Source organism: Nomia melanderi, unplaced genomic scaffold (assembly GCF_051020985.1).
Source record: "Nomia melanderi isolate GNS246 unplaced genomic scaffold, iyNomMela1 scaffold0487, whole genome shotgun sequence".
NCBI classification, from domain to species: domain Eukaryota; kingdom Metazoa; phylum Arthropoda; class Insecta; order Hymenoptera; family Halictidae; genus Nomia; species Nomia melanderi.
This window is the reverse complement of record NW_027475601.1, coordinates 852-7,500: the sequence shown is the minus strand read 5'-3', so window position 1 is coordinate 7,500 and position 6,649 is coordinate 852. Positions and strand designations below refer to the sequence as shown.

The 6,649-nt window shown below is 49.9% G+C and overlaps 1 non-coding gene across 1 annotated transcript; it reads left to right on the top strand.

Annotated features, from left to right (window-relative positions):
- Window positions 1-5,329: 5,329 nt before the first annotated feature.
- On the top strand, window positions 5,330-5,484 carry LOC143176303 (5.8S ribosomal RNA). Its single transcript, XR_013000873.1, has one exon. It is a non-coding gene; the product is annotated as a 5.8S ribosomal RNA (ribosomal RNA).
- Window positions 5,485-6,649: the final 1,165 nt, after the last annotated feature.

The following is a 6,649-nucleotide window of genomic DNA, read 5'->3' as shown; positions in this document are numbered from 1 at the left end:
TACGGGGAGCAATAGAACGTTGAGTTGACTTATCGGGTCTTCGTTGGAATTACCGTCGCTGGCATTGTAAACTCCAGATGACCTTGTGATTCCTTCGTCGGGCACTGGTAAAGGGTGGCGATGATGCGTTCTATAATAGAAATACCCGTCGTAGCGTTTCTTCCGAGTCAACCCGCTCACGAAACACTCTCTCGTCGTGGAATCCCCGCGTCGGAGAGTAAAACGCGAATTCATAGTATGGAAACTTACGTCTCTCGACGATGGGACGATCCACGCGAAGAGTTGTTACGTGCACGCGTATGGTGCGATTGCGTCGATTCGCTTTTCTGTACGGGGAGTAATAGAACGTTGAGTTGACTTATCGGGTCTTCGTTGGAATTACCGTCGCTGGCATTGTAAACTCCAGATGACCTTGTGATTCCTTCGTCGGGCACTGGTAAAGGGTGGCGATGATGCGTTCTATAATAGAAATACCCGTCGTAGCGTTTCTTCCGAGTCAACCCGCTCACGAAACTCTCTCTCGTCGTGGAATCCCCGCGTCGGAGAGTAAAACGCGAATTCATACTATGAAAACTTACGTCTCTCGACGATGGGACGATCCACGCGAAGAGTTGTTTACGTGCACGCGTATGGTGCGATTGCGTCGATTCGCTTTTCTGTACGGGGAGAAATAGAACGTTGAGTTGACTTATCGGGTCTTCGTTGGAATTACCGTCGCTGGCATTGTAAACTCCAGATGACCTTGTGATTCCTTCGTCGGGCACTGGTAAAGGGTGGCGATGATGCGTTCTATAATAGAAATACCCGTCGTAGCGTTTCTTCCGAGTCAACCCGCTCACGAAACTCTCTCTCTCGTCGTGGAATCCCCGCGTCGGAGAGTAAAACGCCGAAGGCTTACTATGAAACTTACGTCTCTCGACGATGGGACGATCCACGCGAAGAGTTGTTACGTGCACGCGTATGGTGCGATTGCGTCGATTCGCTTTTCTGTACGGGGAGTAATAGAACGTTGAGTTGACTTATCGGGTCTTCGTTGGAATTACCGTCGCTGGCATTGTAAACTCCAGATGACCTTGTGATTCCTTCGTCGGGCACTGGTAAAGGGTGGCGATGATTCGTTCTATAATAGAAATACCCGTCGTAGCGTTTCTTCCGAGTCAACCCGCTCACGAAACTCTCTCTCGTCGTGGAATCCCCGCGTCGGAGAGTAAAACGCGAATTCATAGTATGGAAACTTACGTCTCTCGACGATGGGACGATCCACGCGAAGAGTTGTTACGTGCACGCGTATGGTGCGATTGCGTCGATTCGCTTTTCTGTACGGGGAGCAATAGAACGTTGAGTTGACTTATCGGGTCTTCGTTGGAATTACCGTCGCTGGCATTGTAAACTCCAGATGACCTTGTGATTCCTTCGTCGGGCACTGGTAAAGGGTGGCGATGATTCGTTCTATAATAGAAATACCCGTCGTAGCGTTTCTTCCGAGTCAACCCGCTCACGAAACTCTCTCTCGTCGTGGAATCCCCGCGTCGGAGAGTAAAACGCGAATTCATACTATGAAAACTTACGTCTCTCGACGATGGGACGATCCACGCGAAGAGTTGTTTACGTGCACGCGTATGGTGCGATTGCGTCGATTCGCTTTTCTGTACGGGGAGAAATAGAACGTTGAGTTGACTTATCGGGTCTTCGTTGGAATTACCGTCGCTGGCATTGTAAACTCCAGATGACCTTGTGATTCCTTCGTCGGGCACTGGTAAAGGGTGGCGATGATGCGTTCTACAATAGAAATACCCGTCGTAGCGTTTCTTCCGAGTCAACCCGCTCACGAAACTCTCTCTCGTCGTGGAATCCCCGCGTCGGAGGGTAAAACGCGATATATAATAGTATATGCCAGTGGTTCGCGCGCGTCGTCTCTGAGATACGCGGTCGACAGAGTTCCGAAAACACGTGATGTGCCACGATTTCCGTGCGTCTTACATCTTTCGACGATGGGACGATCCACGCGAAGAGAACGTTCGTGCTTGCGTGAGGTGCAACAGCGTCGATTCGCTTTTCTGTACGGGGAGAAATAGAACGTTGAGTTGACTTATCGGGTCTTCGTTGGAATTACCGTCGCTGGCATTGTAAACTCCAGATGACCTTGTGATTCCTTCGTCGGGCACTGGTAAAGGGTGGCGATGATTCGTTCTATAATAGTAATACCCGTCGTAGCGTTTCGACCGATGTCACCCGCCACGAAAGTCTCTCTCGACGTGGAAACCCCGCGCCGAAGAGTAAACGCGAAGGCTTACCATACGAAAGAAAACGGTATTATACGCCTGTGGTATGTGCGTCTCGGCTCTGTGATACGCGATCGGCAGAGTTACAAAAAAACGTTGATGGGCCACGATTTCCGTGCGTCTTACATCTTTCGACGATGGGACGATCCACGCGAAGAGTAGTTACGTGCTCGCGCGAGGTGCGATAGCGTCGATTCGCTTTTCTGTACGGGGAGAAATAGAACGATGAGTTGACTTATCGGGTCTTCGTTGGAATTACCGTCGCTGGCATTGTAAACTCCAGATGACCTTGTGATTCCTTCGTCGGGCACTGGTAAAGGGTGGCGATGATTCGTTCTATAATAGAAATACCCGTCGTAGCGATTCGGCCGAGTCACCCGCCACGAAACTCTCTCTCGTCGTGGAATCCCCATGTCGGAGAGTAAAACGCGAAGGCTAACTATATAAGAAATATATAGTATTATTTATGCCTGTGGTTCTCCGTTTGCCCTACTCTCAGATACGCGACTCGGAGAGTTACGAATAATCGTGATGGACCACGATTTCTGTACGTCTTACATCTTTCGACGATGGGACGATCCACGCGAAGAGATCATTCCTGCTTGCGTGAGGTGCGATAGCGCCGATTCGCTTTTCTGTACGGGGAGAAATAGAACGATGAGTTGACTTATCGGGTCTTCGTTGGAATTACCGTCGCTGGCATTGTAAACTCCAGATGACCTTGTGATTCCTTCGTCGGGCACTGGTAAAGGGTGGCGATGATTCGTTCTATAATAGAAATACCCGTCGTAGCGATTCGGCCGTGTCACCCGCCACGAAAATCTCTCTCGTCGTGGAATCCCCGCGTCGTAGAGTAAACGCGAAGGCTTGCTATAGAAGACTATAGTTTATACGCCTGTGGTTCACCGGTTGCCTGCTCTCCGGGGTACGCGATCGCGCAGGAGTTACGGAAGAACTTGATGGGCCACGATCTCCAAGCGGCTATATCTTTCGACGATGGGACGATTCACGCGAAGAGAACGTTCGTGCATGCGTGAGGTGCGATAGCGTTGATTCGCTTGTCTGTACGGGGAGAAATAGAACGATGAGTTGACTTATCGGGTCTTCGTTGGAATTACCGTCGCTGGCATTGTAAACTCCAGATGACCTTGTGATTCCTTCGTCGGGCACTGGTAAAGGGTGGCGATGATTCGTTCTATAATAGAAATACCCGTCGTAGCGTTTCGACCGATGTCACCCGCCACGAAATTCTCTCTCGTCGTGGAATCCCCGCGTCGGAGAGTAACCGCCGAAGGCTTGCTATAGAAGACTATAGTTTATACGCCTGTGGTTCACCGGTTGCCGGCTCTCCGGGGCACGCGATCGCGCGAAGGTTACGGAGGGACGTGAAGCGCCCGAGCAATGAAACGTCCGCAGGAGGAAACGAGCAACCGCCGAACATTGTTTCGCGACGTTTCCATAATGTATTGTCGTTTCGCTCGCATCCCGCTTCTTTCCCCTAGTTTCCTCGACGCGTAGTTTCGCAGCCTTAGTGGACGAATCATTCTCGATTCGAGGAAAGATATGCAGTGGGGCGTGCAATGAGCCCGCCAGAGACCACGATCTCCAATGCGTCTTTACATCTTTGGACGATGGGACGATCCACGCGAAGAGAACGTTCGTGCTTGCGCGAGGTGCATTAGCGTCGATTCGCTTTTCTGTACGGGGAGAAATAGAACGATGAGTTGACTTATCGGGTCTTCGTTGGAATTACCGTCGCTGGCATTGTAAACTCCAGATGACCTTGTGATTCCTTCGTCGGGCACTGGTAAAGGGTGGCGATGATTCGTTCTATAATAGAAATACCCGTCGTAGCGATTCGGCCGAGTCACCCGCCACGAAACTGTCTCTCTTTCGTCGTGGAAACCCCGCGTCGGAGAGTAAAACGCGCGAAGGCTGTGACTGTAACATATATATATATATATACACAGTATACAATGCCTGTGGTTTTTGCGCGTGTCGGCTCTTCGGTATACGCGATCGGCCAGAGTTACGGAGGGACGGTGAAGCGCACGAGAAATTGAAACGGCCGCACGATTGGAACCGAGCAACCGTCGAACATTGTTTCGCGACGTTTCCATAATGCGTTTTCGTTTCGCTCGCATACCGCTTCTTTTCCCCTAGTCTCTGAGACGCGTTTTCGAGCCGTTCTTCTACTATCGATTCTCGTAGAGAGAAGGGACCGGGTAGTCTGGAAGTGGAACCCGCATCTTGCGTGTACCGTACACGGAATTGAGAGGACCGGCCGTGAAGCTCGTTTTAAAGCCGTGCGTCTGACACCCAACTCTTGCGCGCCAATTTCGCGGCAAGAGATAATATGGGACGAATGACCGGCAAAGAGCCAGCTGTGAAGTCTGTTTTTTTAATCGAATCCGTGGACGTGTGTATGCCGTAGCGTCGCTCGTCGTGTTCGTTCATGGTCGTTCCGAGAGAAAGAACGAAAGCGGTAACGAAGGGACCGGCCGTGAAGCTCGTTTTAAAGCCGCGCGTCTGACACCCAACTCTTGCGCGCCAATTTCGCGGCAAGAGATAACATGGGACGAATGACCGGCAAAGAGCCAGCTGTGAAGTCTTTTTTCATTATTTGCTTTCAATCGATCGATCGGTACGATTCGTGCAACGTTTCGCGCGATGCGACGCGAAAACATGCGCGCAACAATAGATGCGTCTGATCGGAAGAACGCGAGGGTCGACTGCACGCGATGGATTCAGTATCGGGTAGGATACAAAATATATCCCCGTCGTTTCCACGCGTGCGAGTCTTCTGCGTCTTTCGCGGGTTTTTGAATGCACTATACGCCCGGAACGTCGAGAAATATATACATATTACTTGAACGTTTTTCGTCTCGAAAGGCTTCGGTGTCGTCTCCAAGGCGACGCCTGAATCTCCTTCGCGCGCTGGTCGGAGATTCAGGTATCAACTTTTATCTTCTCTTTGAAAGAAGAGAGATATTAGGTCGAACAAGTGAGAATAAAATTATATATGTGAAATATAAAATTTATACGATTACCCTGAACGGTGGATCACTTGGCTCGTGGGTCGATGAAGAACGCAGCTAATTGCGCGTCAACGTGTGAACTGCAGGACACATGAACATCGACATTTCGAACGCACATTGCGGTCCACGGATACAATTCCTGGACCACGCCTGGCTGAGGGTCGTTTACGTACCATACACTGCTTGCGTAGCTCTGTCAAATCCCCGCCGTCGTTCACCTCTTCGGATCGAACGTTTTTTTACCGAAGGGCGCAAAGAACGTCTCTGAGTCGGGTTAAGAGAAGGATGCTACGTACGAGCGAACGATGGGTGTCTCGTCGGCGTTTGTCGCGGACACGCGAAAATTCTGTGAATTTCACGGACAGTGTACGTTCTAGTTGTTGCAAAACGATCGGAATCGTTTGTATGGACTCGCGTGAGTGTTCGCGGCGTCGTGCGTCGTTCAATTACGACCGCCCGCGGATACCGCTCCACTGCGATATGGATCTGAGCGACAACTTTTTCGGCTGTTCGTGAGATGAACGGTTTCGTGTGTTTAGAAAAATTTTTTTTCCCGCGCTCCCGACGTCACCTGAAATGATGCGTCAGAGGTGAAAGAAAATATTAAGAAGTCGAGAGAGAGAGACTACACACGTTTTATTCATATTTTGTATACCGTGCGTGAGACGGATGTGCACGACACGTCGTATGTCGGTATATTACCGACTGGCCCCAGGGAGATTGTTTTCTTCCTCTCTTACGAATGAGATGTACGTTTCGGAGGATCGTCGTTACCGAAACACACGGCAAAACGAGACTTCTCGCAGCAGAACCTTTATACACAATACACATCGACTCTTTTTACCCCGAGAGAGAGAGAAAAGGTGTATTTCTTTTTTTTATTTTTCGAATTCGACGCACGAACGCTTTGACGACTGGAGAAAAACACGGTGTGTGTTAAAATCGTGCGGGACGAGCATGCGTATTCGTAACGGGTCGAATAGTTCTTATTCCCCGTCGTCGCGTGTCCTCGCTGGACCACCACCGTGCGCTTCCGCCACGTTCAGTTGAATTTCGAAATATATATATATAAAAAGAATCACCATATACTCTCTTTCGGGAGGTGTATTTTTATCGGTTTCTGCTATAGAGAAGAGACGGAGATCGTGTTGTGAGGTGTAACGTTTCTGTATCCCCGTTTCGGAGGATCGTCGTTATCGGCGGAACACACGTCAAAACGAGACTTCTCGCAGAACCTTTATACACAATACACATCGACTCTTTTACCCCGAGAGAGAGAAAAGGTGTTTTTCTTTTTTTTTTATTTTTCGAATTCGACGCACGAACGCT